This window comes from Serinus canaria, chromosome 13, assembly GCF_022539315.1.
Source record: "Serinus canaria isolate serCan28SL12 chromosome 13, serCan2020, whole genome shotgun sequence".
In the NCBI taxonomy this organism is placed as follows: Eukaryota; Metazoa; Chordata; class Aves; order Passeriformes; family Fringillidae; genus Serinus; species Serinus canaria.
The window spans coordinates 8446740-8459129 of record NC_066327.1 but is presented as its reverse complement, the minus strand read 5'-3'; positions in this window follow the sequence as shown (position 1 = coordinate 8459129).

The window sequence follows — 12390 nt, the reverse complement described above, 5'->3', positions numbered from 1 at the left end:
AACATTTAGGGGTAATAAAATGCAAATGTGCTTTCAGCACAAGTTGTGGTTCTTAAAAGAAAAGAAATTACTTAAAAAAAATGTTGCTGTAAGGTTATGGCAAATATTAATTGCTGAATTTATTTCCTGTAGCAGATACTTCTTATACTAAATGGTAACTTAAGAAATTGCTTTTATTAGCATATCCAACATGGCTTAAATTGTCTGATCTGCAAGGTAAAACATGAAGTCTTTCCTGGAAAATTCTCATTTTAGCCTTCTTGCTAGTGCAGCTGTTTTAAAAGGTGGTAGGCAGGTTGACCCTGCTCCTCATCTAGAGAATATACGAGCACAGAATGGAGTTTGCTGGGCTCTAAAGATTGCTCTGCTGTGAAATGAGAAGTGAGACCACAAATGTGGCCTTTCAGGTCAGGATTTGGTGTCTGTCTCCAAGCAGGAAGGATTTGCCATCTGTTAATTTTAGCAGGTTTTGTGGATATGGGAGAGGATTTGCCAAATGCTGATGGAGGCGAATTGTTCTTCATACATTTGCCCATCTCTCTTTCTTGCATGCACAATACCATGTTGGCAGGGTAAACACATCCATGGATTTTGGTAAGTAAACTTAAATAAAACTTAATTGGGAAATATTGTAAATAGAAACATCAGCCATGATACATGAAGCATGTCTTTGAGAAGCAGAAAATGAGCATGTGTGATCTCAGTTGCTCAGGTAGGGATAGACGTTTAGGAACTTGGTGTCCCTTGGCAGTCTGTCATGGAGGAGATGAGAAGCAGCTGCTTTCCCCCTAGATGATAAAAATTTTTATTAAAGGGGTGCATTATCATGAAAAATTTTCTTCTCTATCCAACTGACTTGGAAACTGGAGAGAGCTGCGTGTCAGGGGAGGTTCAGATTAAATATTAGATTTTCTTTTTTTTTTTTTCCACTGGAAGAGCGCTTAGGCATTCAAATAAGTTGCCCAGGTGGCGGAGTCACAATCTCTGAAAATGTTCAACAGGAGTCTGGCTGTGGCACTTGGGGCATGGCTCAGGTGTGATTATGGCAAGGGTTGGGTTGATCTTCATGGAGGTCTCTTCCAGTGCTGGTGGCTCTGTGATTGTGTCCATACTCGCTGCACCACGGGAGAGATCCCCATGGGGCTGTTACCAGGCTGGGCTGGTGGAGCCACAGACAGGGCTGGGGTGCTGAGACTGGGGCTGGCAGAGCAGCTCTGCTGGATCTGAGATGTTTTGGAGATTACAGCAGAAATATGGCCACAATCATCAGCTACACCTCTCCTTGTGGAGGATTTAGGATGTAAAAAACTGCAGTGATAACACAAGAGTGGAAGGAAAGCTCCGAGGTGAGGGTGATGAAAGCCCAGTGCTGCTGCTGAGCACCTGCATCCACTGCTGACTGGAGTTTCTCTTTCACAGTGTATCAGGATATAGGAGACATTAAACAGATTTTATGGGCTAATCTATACTTTTGATTGGCTTTAATGATCTTTGCAGTCTGTTATTTATACATGGCATTATTACACAGCGAGCATTGTAATGCATGAGGTCATTACTGCACTGGCTTTACAGCTTGGTTTTGCTGCTGAGCTAACCTGTCACCTGTGCTCCTGGAGATGTGCCTTGCTTCAGGATGAGCCTCCTCTGGTGATGGAGGCAAGAAAAAAGTAGCGATGATGAATCTAAAATTCCTCAGGAAGTGAAGGGGTGGCAGCTGTCTGATGGAATCTTGTGTATCCCCGTCCTGGTGGAGTTGGACATTTATTGACTTACTCCTGGAGAGGATTGAATCATTTGCAGTGGGCAACATGGCCACAAAATAATTTCTAATGGTAACTTCTTAATTCCTAGAAAACAAAATGTAAAATCCCTCAGGTGATTTGTGTAAGGCTTTATAGCCTCTTTACATTTTTTCTGGACTTTCACCATAAATCTGGGAGAAAGGCAAGTAACTGTGCAATGCTGCTTTCCATGGCCAGGCTTTGCAAGGTGGACTATTGCTCTTCAAATCCTGATGGAAGTGGTGCCTGGGGCAGGGAACCCTTCAGCTGTGAGATAACAGGTATGCTTTAGAAGAAGGATGGAGAGTGCAGAAGAAATATTGAACTCTCCTTTATATCCTCTCTGTGTTGGAACAGCTTTTTACATCAGCTCCATTCTCTGCCACAGTTCCCATGAGTTTCCCTTTGCTACCTTGTACTGCTGGACTGGGATTTGTCCTGTTAATGAAAGTAGCAAAAATTGTCTGAATTATGTTTTATCACTAAGTCTAATTTTTTTTTTCCTAAGAAAGGTACATTTCAGAGACTCCTGCTTTGATTTGTGCAGCAGAAATTGCTCCCCTGCTGCATAGTGTGGGTTTTTAACACCAGCTAAACAAAACCACCTGATGGAAGGAGGTTACTAAAATGACTCATGCAAAAGCTTCAGCAAAAGGCATTTCAGCTGTATAATGCTTTAGTGAGGCAGACAAGGCTGAGTGACTGAAAAGTGGAGGATTTTTTGCCAAAGAGAAATATGCAATTGCAAACATAGTATTTCCTCAAGCTGATTCATAGAACACGTGCATTGATATATTGAGGCAAATTAATGCTTGTAGGATAATAGAATATCCTGAGTAGAAAGGATCCCCAAAGGATCATCAAGTCCAACTTCTGGTCTGCACAACACAAAATTATCCAATTCTGGACAAGAAGGACAATTGATGTCCAGGTGTTGTATGGCAGCCCTTGGGGTGCTGGAGTGCTGGGCAGCTGGTGAGCATTCAAGCAAGTGCAGCCCTGACCTCTGTCACTGTGGAGCCATTCCTTCTTGTCTCTGTGGGGCTGGGGCAGGGAGCCTGGTCCTGACTGTTTGTGGGGCTGGGGGAAGGGGGCAATCCCTTTCTACCCTGGGATGTTCATGCTGAGTCCCCTGCCAGTGTCTGCAGGACAGTGCTGGGGCTCACTTTGAGGATAATTTGGGTTCAGAGGGGCCTTAAAGCTCATCCAGTTCCAACCCCTGCCGTGGGGGATGACCTTTTACTAGAGACCATTGCTCCAAGCCCCATCCAAACTGGCCTTGAACACTTCCAGGGATGGGGCAGCCACAGCTCCTCTGGGCAACCTGTGCCAGGGCCTCACCATCCTCACAGGGAGGAATTTCTTCCTTATACCTAGCCCAGCCCTGACCTCTGCCATTGTGAAGCCATTCCTTCTTGTTCTGTCACTCTCTGTCCTCATCAAAAGTCCCTCCCCAGCTCTCCTATAGCCCCTCTAGGCACTGGGAAGATGTCTGTGCCAAATTTCTGAATGGCTCTGTTTTGTCCCTCAGCTCTGATTTCCACACCCTCCAAAGTTTTCTGCACCTATTGAGGGCACTGCTCACTATGGAAGCAGTGGATAATAATTTGCAGCAGATATCTCAGGGACAAGCATTTGGTAAAAAGGGAGACTTCTTGTGTCCCTTCCTGCCGTGGGGGTCTGACAACATCTTCCTGCTATAATTGCTGAACAAATTAATGTTTTGAAACTGCACTGAGCACTCAAGAAGCCTCATAGATGTAGATAATGGCTCACTTTGGATCTACTTTCTATTATTTTTTTCTGTCTTATAAATTAGCCCAAGATGAATTTTTTGTCAAAGACTGGAACTAATCAGAACCTGAAATTTTCTTTTGGTGGGAAATTTTTTCATTTCTAGACAACTAGAACAGAAATGAAAAGATGCAATTATGTGATGAAAGACAAATACTGAAGAAAAGTATGTGAATTATTCACAACTTCTTTATTATTTCAATAAGATCATGTTATTACCTTTCTATATTTCTGAAATTTTAATAATATGAAATATTTTATTTCAATTACTTGAAAACATATTATAGTACCTTAAACACATGTAAGTGGAACTGAGTTAATATTTCAGCATGATACAAAATTTGAAATTTAATTAATTGAAATAAGGGGTAAAAACCTGGGGTTTGTGTTTCAGAGCACAATGAGTGTTGCTCACATTTATGTTTGACTTTGTTTGTCCAGGATGGAGGTATTGCTTATGCGTTCAGTTTTACAGGAATGGATGTTCTCTAGGAGAAGAACTCCATCAAAGTTTGACCTTCTCAGTCTGGTTTTCAACCTATGACAAGAAAAACAAAAACTTTGAGGAGAGCATGCAATGATGGGAATCTGTCCTGTGTTTGCTGTATGTCTGTGCCAAGCCAGCAATGTGAGCACTGGGCTGTTAATGTCATAACCATGGACCAGGTTGAATCTGAGGCAGGGGCTGCTCGTGGCATAGGTTGGGCATGTAGAGTTTAAGACCTTCCCCCAAATCTTATGATTTTATAGTCCACAGAGGCACTTGGTGTGTGTGAGGGGGAAATTAGAGGGCAGGAGCTGCTTTTACTGGCTCAAAAATTTATCCTTTCTGATAACATTACCATTGAATAAACAAGCTACAACCTTTTCCCCTCCTCTGTCTCCTTGCAGATAATGACAGAGCAGTGCTCAGCTGGGATGTTCCTGACTGCTCTCCTTTCCTGTGAATGTCTGGCAAACCCAGACAAAGCATTTGAATGGGCAGCTTTTGGTGGTGGCATCAGCTGCCTCAGGTTTCATTGGAGTCCTTGGTGAATGCCTTATCCATTCCCTCAGGATGCTCCAAGCATGGTAAAAGTAGAAAATAGACAGAATACTTTATTGTGCAAGAGCCTTCTGTACTGACAGTATTTTCCCTCTCCTGCACACTGTGCCAGCTGTGGTGTGTGTCCTGTGGCATCTGCAGTGATGGTTTGTGTGTTATCACAAATCTGCTGATATCGTGTCTGTACCTGGTGGGGCATAACTGCTGTGATGGGCCTGGCTCAGCTGAATGTAGGAAAGCCATAAATCTCATCCTGGTTTCCTAAACCAAAAGTCCAGCAGCATCCAGGGATTTTATGATGTCTCCCTGGAGATGCTTTGTGCCCAGCTGGCAGCAGGTCTCACAGCTACCTGGTGCCTGCACAGGAGGAGGATGCTGAGTGACTCTCACACTGGGATGTACTGGGGCTCTTCCCAAGTGAACCCCTTCCCAGAGTCTCCTTCTGCCTGGAGATATTGCAAAGAAATCCAGTGTGCTAGGGAAATGCTTTTGGCAGCTGAGGCCCTCTCAGTGTCAGCCAAGCACTGCTCTGGTGGCATTCCTTCTCCCTGGAGGGGAGACCCTCCCCAGCAGACACAAAAGGCTGAGTACCAGTGGTCACTGGAGCAGCAGAGGCTGGGAGGGGAGCAGACACAGCTCCCCTGATGGATGGAATAAGGAAGGAAGAGGGCTGGCATGTAAAGCCTCAGGAAAGCCAGAGCATTTAAAGATTCTTGTGGCAGACATCTCACTGAGCCAGCTCTGGGTTTGTTGTTCTGCCCATAAGCCTCCTGCCTGGACTCCCTAATTCTTGATAAGGTGGAAAAATAGAATATTGTGAGTTTAATGCTGATGAGAATCTCTGCAGCACAAATAATGGGGCAATGGGATCCTTACCCTGCTGCCCCTGTGGCATGGGTGAGGGGACAAGGACAGATGTTCCTGGCTGGCAGCAGGGAGGCAATCTGGGCTGCTGGACACTGCAGACAGTTATTTAGAGGTCAGCTGTGTACTGATAATGAAATATTGATAAGCTGCACATCGAGGTCCTTGGTAACAGAGGCTGTGTGTCCTGGCCCTTGCTGTGCTGGGGTGAGGAGAGAGGGCCCTGGGCTGGGTCCTTGCTGGGGTCTTACACTGCCCTGCCAAGAGATGCTCTGGCTCTGGGCTGGCTGTGGCAGGGACCCTGCTGGTCCTGCAGGGATGTGAGGAGCATGGTGCTGGTGCAGCTGGGGCAGGAGCTGTGCCCTGACCTGCAGCCACACACCCTGGCTGGAACAGGGTGATGCCACGTCCTCATGTGCAGTGTTTGGCACCTTGCTTCTCCTCTGTGAGGAATGGTAACCATAAACCACCTGTAGAAGGAGAGATTTGTAAGGTTTACATTTATTAAAGTTTGTAAAGCACTCTTTGCTGCTGCAAACAGATGCTGGTGCTGGTACACAGGATTATTTTACTTCTGCATCACTTGGGAGAGCTGCTGTGATTTGCTGTTTTCCTGGCTCCTGGGGAATCTGCAAAGACTCTTGGCTGCTTTGCAGTCCCAAATGAGATTTTTCTGCATCCTTAATGCATTGAATTTACTGTAATATAAAAAACATCATGACACCCAGGTGGTTTCATTTCAGATTTCATATGAATAACATTATGGCCAAGCTCAACTTCTAATAAGAAACTGTAACCCACTGCTCTTGCCTTTGTCATTGTTTGAGATTTTATTGTTTTTGTAATGAAGAGAAATAGTTTGATACAAATGTATATTGAAGATGGTCACCAGCAGGAAAAATTTCGCCCTGTATTTCAAGTTTGGTTCAAGACAGAGTTTTTTGGTCTGAGCATGGACAAATTTGGGTTTCTCTTCCTGAACAGGATCCAAATAGGAAGAGAGAGAAGCCTGAGGTCTGAGTGGCTGTAGACCCAGGACAAAACATTCACAACTGCAGCAAGAAAAGGATGGGTATCACTGCTGCTGGTGGTGGCTGCCAATGCTTTGTGCACAGAGAATAGACTCAGGTCAGGATATTCATCATCCCTAAGGATCTCCATCGCTGGTTGTTTCTGGAAAACTTCCTTCATCTTTGTTGTCAACAATGGCTACACAGAGTTCTTAAAACACTTGTATATTCCATTTTAGAGATAGGAAATAACATCAAATGTTGAAAAGAATTGTGTCATATGTGGAGGGAATGATGTTGAAACAGAAACTACAGTGGTTTAGAAAAAGGAAGAGCAGGGAGCCAGTATCTACCAAGACAATTTGAGAGAAGGCAGTGGGAAGAGAAGCCCTGCTTAGCATAAGACTAATGGCTTGGCCAAATTGCTCTGAATTGCCAGGCCTGTGACAGACAGCAGAATAAAGCCCAGATATAATCTCCTCAATTTGGGCCAGAAAGGTTGCATGATATTTTCTCCCAAATGAAGCTTTCATCTCTGGTTGGTTTTTCCTTTTTGTTTTCTTTTTTTTTTTTTAGCACAGCAGCTTTGATGTTGGATTGTGAGTTGAGCAGGGCTGAGTAGAGCTGCCCATGCAGGGTGGTTTGGACACCCCTCCCCACCAGGCTGGCAGAAAGAAACTTGCTTTTTATTTTTATTTATCTTCTGCAGAATCTGCATTTTCTATGGAGATGAGCTGAAATCTGCTGAGGTAATTTTGTGCTTGGCTATTGATTAAACTCTTCCTGCTCAGCAGGTGTTTGTTGTCCAAACACTCCTTTTTGTTTCTCCTTGTTATGATAATGTCTGTGCACTTATCAGAAAAGAGAGGGCTCTTCTTTATCTGGCCATTGATTTCAGACACAGCTCTCTTGTCCAGCTGTGCCCTTCCTCTAACAGCTGCTGGTGGGTGCCCAGGATGGGCACTGCAGGAGGACATGGAGTTTATGTAGCAGCTGAGTGATATTTTGGATTTTTTTGTTGCTAATGAGAACATTTTTTGAGCTGATTGAAATGGGTGTTAATATTGAAAGAGCTGCTGTGATGCTGATCTAAGTGTGCAGACAGGTTGTATAGATCCCTGCTCTGCTATTCCAGAGAGAAGTTGGTCTTGCATGAAATTATGATTTAAAGCCCAAGTGAGGAGCATGGAAATTTTTAATGTATAATTTAGAATAAAAGTTTGATCATTATAATATCTATTCTATTTTGACATTTGCAAAACAAAGGGTTTTTTAGCTTCAAAAGTATGATTTGAGAGTAACCTTAATTGGTATACAGATTTTTGTTTCAAATGAGAGGAACTAAAAGAAACATTCTGACTGGAAGCCACATTTTTTTGTTCTTTGACAGAAGAGAAATCAGGCACATTACCATGATGAAAATATTTTCTTTTTTTGCACACTTCTGGGTTTTTCTGCCTGAAAACCTCTGTTTGCCACAGGTCTGCTTGTTCCCTGTTTCTTGAGTGTCCTGGGAAAAGTACTGCTGCAAGAGAGAGGAGGGGAAAGGACAGAAAGGGAAAGGCTCATCCTTTTCTGGGACACAACAGCAGAGCTGAGAGGTCCCTGGGATTCAATTGTGTGCTGCTTTGAAACTATGTCAAATTAATTTTCTGCCTGTTGGTACAACGACAACCTCTGGCAATGGCTTTGCCTTGAAAGGCAATAAACAAGGAAATTGTATATTCTATTGCCAGTGCATTAATTTCATTGTTTGAAACATGAACTCATTTTCTGCCATTGCCCTGGGTAGTCTGTGTGTGCATGTGCAGGTACAAGGCACTTGGGAAGGTCTGCTCCTCGTCCCTGCAGGGGAGGGGAGAGGACAGAGTGCTTTTCCTCTTGGTGTTGTGGTTCATGACCCTTCTTGGCCTCTCTGCAGCACAGGAGATGTGCAGTGCACCTCAGCAGGGTCCCACATCCATGAGAGAAGGAGGTGTTTGCAACACACTGCTCCTGCTTATCATATAAAACCTTTATCCAAGGTTTAAACTCCTGGCCGCTCTGTGATTTCTATTGAGAGCTGTTGGTTAAAAATGTCCTTTTCAGAGAGATAATCATCTCCAGGTGCAGGGCTGGTTTTTTTCAGTGTTATTCCACTGAATTATCATTCATGAAAGGTACTGGCCATGGTTTTCAGGCTGAAATTTTAAATTGCCAGAATTAGAATAGAGGTTAAAAAATATTTCTTGCAATACATGTTTAGTTTTCCTAGAGAGACAATTTTATTTAGGTTTAATCAAGGTCATTAGAACAATGACAGGGCTGAATTTGCTTGTAAATTTTGTATCTGGAAGCAGAAATTGCTGCAAGGTTCTTCACACAGATGTGCAGCATGTGCAGCTGAATACCTGGGCTGATATGTCACAAAGGTTAACTGACTTATTGCAGTAGGATAAATAAATAACTTTCTGAAAGACCCTGGAAAATGGTGGCTTGGGATTGTAGCTGGGTTGTGGACAAGGTGACTGTATTTTGGTGCAAATGAATTTCTCCTGCCATGTTTCATGACTAGTTCACTGATGCACAGGTGCTTCTGTAGTGGGGCAGGAATGCTACTTACACCCAGATCAAATGTGTGCTTTAAAAATATCTGTAAACCAGATGCAGTGAATCTCTGTTGAACTTAACAGAGAACAGAGAGATGCTGCTCTTTAAAGAATAATGAAGAAATTGTAATTCCACAAGTAACTGGATCAGTCCTACCCATTTGACTCCTAAACTTATTTTGTCTGTTCTTAGGGAAAGACTTTTTAAATGACTAAGCAATTGGGATAGAGTGACACTGAAATGGGGTGTGGAATAAAATGGTCAAGAAGCCAGGTAACAATTTCAAGTGCTCCTGAACCCAATACTCTTCCAAGTTACATTTAGAACTGATGATTAAGCTGCCTTTAACTTTTTAATCTTGAACTGATATTGAGAAGTCTTTAAAAAGATGTTAGAGTAAAACAACGGACTTTCTAATCAATCACACAAAATTATAATATATTGGAAACTTATTATTAATAATGGACTATTATTCTTTACGTATCACATCTTACTATCTAATCTATCTATATTAGTTACTTTTAAAAGGAACTGGGTGATAAATTACTCCATTAAAACAAAACGAAGAGACTTAAGCTCTTCAACAGGGAAAATTACAAAGTGGATTTTTACAGTGGCTTCCCAGCTTTGCCAAGCACATCACACACCACTGGATTCCTGGGAGCTGAGCAGGATGTGATGCTTCCACCAAGGGGTTGGCATTGATGAGAACCCTGAGCTCTGGTGCAGAGCTGGCCCTTATGAAGGCCACCTCTGCAGCTGCAGTGTGTGCATTCAGTTTTGCTTTTCAACCTGGTGATGACGAGTTAGATCCAAAAGCCTTTTGGTTTGGGCTCCTGTCAGCTTCCTTTGTGTCTCTGGTGCCTTCAGCAAGACTGTGAGTTCTGGACACTTCTCTACTTGACCCAGCCTAGTTGCTGATAAAAGGAAAAGAAAGCAGCAGCCCTTTCCTCAAGCTCTCCTGAGGCTGTGGAGAAAATCTGTAGGAGAACAGGAGTGAAGAGCAGTGTCAGGACATTTGCATTCCAGTTTTTGCTTCGTAATTTGCCCATCTCCATCTCATTTTCTATCACTTTGGGGCGAGTTTTGTAAAACTGACGGAAACAGTCTGCTCCTGTGTGGTTTGTTGCTGTGGGCACCCTTTCCCTGACAGGTGTGGATTTATTACACTCTTTCCTTGATGCACTTATTTCCTCCCCTGCAGCATGCTGTGAGAGTCTCTCCTCATGGTCCCTTGGGTACGTGCCAGGCTCGGGGAGAGCAAAGTAGAGAGATGAGCACATATGTGCTCGCATCCCTCATGGGGGGAGGAAAAGCCTGAAGAACAGCACTTTGCTCTCCTCCTGCAGGCAAATCAGGAACTGACTTGGTGGGGCTCAGGGAGAATTCCACCTCTCTGATTTCTGACCTCTCAGCTTTTTGACCTTTTGGGGCAGGTTCAGGCTCAGGTGGGTGGCCTGGACTGGACAAACTGCTGAGGACAGGAGCTGTGAGGGGCTGTTTGAGTTCTCTGGGCTGGGGGAATCGTGATGTTGGCACTGCTGTGTGCAGGTGCAAGTTCATCCACGTTCCTCATTGCTGCCACTTCTTGCAATTAGAATGGCACCTAAAAGATTGGATTGGAGTCACGTGGCACAGGACACTGGGAGAGCTGCCAGGTGCAGAAAGAGAATTTGGAAACTCAGATGAGTGGAGAGAGAAAATCAAACAAATGAGGAGAATGGGATTCATCTATTTGCATGTTTTAGCTGTGCAGTGCACATAAAAGGGAAAAATCAATTTACTGAAATCCTAAATACATAACTGATAAAAGAACACATTCGTCTTGAATTGAAAACAAAAATGGAAATGGTAAATAAATTATTGTCTGAATGAGTATAAGTGTAAAAAGCAGAAGTAGCAGTGCTCCTCCTTTAGAGGAAGGCTAAAGGCACTAGATTTTCATATGAAACAAAATACAAAATTGGCATAAATCATGGATAAAGGCCTACTAGTAAGAGGCCTTTGTTTACTGATGCTCTAAACAGCTCATTTTTCTCCTCATTTTGATTTAAAATAATCTAAAATGGTGGGGAGGGATTTTCTGGGAAAGAAGCACAGTATGCAGCCTAATCTTCCATCCCACAGACTTTACTGGCATTATCATAAAAATGCTGGAGGTTTTCTTGGTTTTGAACTCATTTTTCTGAAACTCTTGACAAATGAGCCCAAGCGCATTAATAATGGAACTGGAGTGATTTTCATGTCTGTGGGGAAACAGGCAGTCCATTTGCATTTTGTGTTTTCATTGTCTCTGACAGCCTTGGTAACACCCCACTGGCAATAACAAAACCTTCAGTGGGGTTTGCTTTGGCTGGGCTGGGATTTCCCAGGGCACTGCACCAGTGCTCTTCCAGCTGCTTCTGCTTCAAACTTCAGCATCGATGGCTGCTGACTTGTGGGGAGCAAGCAGGAAATAAAGGGCAGGGCAGGTGCTCTTTGTATGATCCTCTGCTTGGAGATTTCCCACCCACTTCCCAAATACTTATCCCAGATTAATTCAGCTGTGTCAGCCACAACTGTCAGTAGTAAATCCACTGATTTTTGGGGTGTGTTTGGTGGGTTTATCTACTGCCACTGATGAGTAGCAGTGATTGCTCAGCTGAGGAGGTGATTGCCTGGAGCTGAGCTGTGTGTCCCCAAGGATGCTGCAGCTGTGGGAGCCAGGAGATGGTACTGTCAGTCCTCCTGGCACTCCTCAGTGCACTTGTACTCATTTCTTGGAAGAGAATTGTGGACTCATAGAATGGTTTGGGTTGGAAGGGACCTTATAAATTGCCCAGTTCTCATCCCCCTGCAATCTGTGCCATGGTTTGTGCAGCCTCAACATTATTGGATTTGATACCTGGGTTTACAGATGAAAGCAAGACTTGCTACCCACTGGAACAGCAGTGTGGTGTGTAGAAGGGCTTGGGTTGTACCTGGACATTGCACCAATAAAGCTGCAGTAGGGTAGATGAAACCCTTAATATGGATTAAGTTAACCTGCCACAGAGCTGGTTTATTCCATTTGCTGTTATTGCTCACTGCAGTGTCTGAGTGAGAGCCCGTTTGGAGATGTGGCAGGAAATAAACTCATTTCTCTTCTTTTGTCACCAATTAAATGCGCTGTTGTATATCTTGTGGCTAGGTTAGCTGTGGTTTCCACTGCAATGCCATTCTGTGGGGAAAAGAAAGTGAGTTTTCTAGGCCAAAATGCTTGTTGGGTGGTGATTCTGAATGTTACCCTAACCTCTAATATCATAGTAAAGCCACTGGAGAGTAAATG